The following is a 1756-nucleotide window of genomic DNA, read 5'->3' as shown; positions in this document are numbered from 1 at the left end:
GAAGACAGGATGGGAGAGAGATGGAAGAAGAATGAAAAGGAGGAAGTGGCAGAGGAGGTGTGAAGAAGAGGTGGAAAAGAGGGAGAAAGAGAGAGGAGCATAGCGAGACGAAGGGAGAGAGGAAAGAGAGAAGTGAATAGACAGAGGGAGAAGGGAGAAAGGGAGCAGACTGAGAGGGATATAGGGAAGAAGGAGGGAGAAAGAGGGGGATATAGGAAGAGAGAGAGGGAGGGAAGGAGATGGTTAGGGGAGAGGGTGGGAAGCAGGGAGGGAGGCCTGGGGGGTGGACAGAGACAGAGATGCAGAGGGAGAGAGAAAGCAAGAAGGAAAGGAAGGGAGAGAGGGAGGGGAAGAAAAGGGAAGAGAGTGAGACAGGAAGGAGTAGAGAGAGAAAAAGACCAGAGGGTTTGAGGAAGAAAGAAAAGTTGTTACAGAGTAAGGAAAGGAGAATATGGAAGGAAGGAGAAAAGAGAAGGTTGAATAAAGGAGGGAGGGGACGCCAAAAGGGAGGAGAAAGGGAAAGAGGGAGCAAGGCAAGGAGGAAGAAAGCGGAAGGAGAGAGGAGGAGGGAGGGGAATGAGGGATAGAGGGAAGGAAGAAGGAGAGAAAGGGAAGGAGAGAAGGAAGGAAGGAGAGTCCTCTGGGACACTGTACTAGGTTGAATAGTGACCCCCCAAAATTCATGTGCCGTTTGTGGTAGAAGATGGCAGGTGCCGGGACGTTATCCTTAACGGCCAGGGTGCTGAGAGCAGTCACCCGCTGGCCGCTGGCCGAAGGCTCTCTGCAGCCTCTCCCGGCCTCAGGCTCCTGGGGAATTGTTGTCCTCCAATCCCGAGGCCGGCAAAGGAGAGATCTGCTTCGCTGTTACCTGCTTCCAGAGGCTTCTGAAAATCACGGAGGGATCAGAATTCCTCAGACTGCAGATGGAAGGAGATGGATGCTCCAGATCCCGATACAGATGTTCACTGGATACAGTTATCGACCTCGACGACAGAGTTTTGAACAGAATGGGGGCTAGAGTGGTGGTTGACTGTGATTGCTTGGCCTTCCTGAAAGGGGCCCAGGCAGAGTTCAGCCAAGAACTAATTCAAAGCTCATTTCAGGTGTTAAGCGCTCCTCAGGCACAGCAAGGCTGCCCCGGTGGATCATCATTCTCTGTCAAACTTTGATGGGTGACCCAGAGATTGTCACTAGTCATACCAGTTTGAAGAACCTATGCTTAGAGGAATTCTAGAAGCTTCCTTCTAATCATGGTCCTCTCTCAATTTTATTAGCCCAGGAGTGCTGTGTTTTGCCACTGTTATTTTCAGAATGTGAAGCTTTTACTCTTGGCTTTATTTTTCCCTCACAATCCTGAGACCACGCCCACAAATGTTGCTGCCTCAGATTTAATAACTGGTTGAAACCCATTGTAATCTACAGAGCCTTCTAGATCCCAGAATTTGGAGCTACTGTCCTGACTTTCAGAGGCTGCTTTCACATATACATACAGCTACGTATAAAAACTTCATTTTAAGAGAAAGTCCTTATTTACATATGTTTTGGATCAGGGTCACAGATTGGCTAGCTTAAAGAGTGGTTACTAGGCCAGAGAGGATAAGTAAGGCAAATGTTCTCTTCTTCATCTCACCCTTGTGAGTATGCCACTTGATACTTGACTTATCCTTATTTTGTATGCAACTCTCCACTCTCTACTTCCTATTTGTTAGAGCAAATACGTTCTCCTTTCCTACTCATGGCTCTGATAGATTCACAA

General features: G+C 48.3%; 1 pseudogene; it reads left to right on the top strand.

Annotated features, from left to right (window-relative positions):
* Nucleotides 1-703: 703 nt before the first annotated feature.
* LOC143670482 (iron-sulfur cluster assembly 2 homolog, mitochondrial pseudogene) lies at nucleotides 704-1169 on the top strand (annotated as a pseudogene).
* The last annotated feature ends 587 nt before the right edge of the window (nucleotides 1170-1756 follow it).

This window comes from Tamandua tetradactyla, chromosome X (assembly GCF_023851605.1).
Source record: "Tamandua tetradactyla isolate mTamTet1 chromosome X, mTamTet1.pri, whole genome shotgun sequence".
Taxonomy (NCBI): Eukaryota; Metazoa; Chordata; class Mammalia; order Pilosa; family Myrmecophagidae; genus Tamandua; species Tamandua tetradactyla.
The sequence above is the reverse complement of the archived record's forward strand: the minus strand, read 5'-3'. Positions and strand labels throughout refer to the sequence as shown.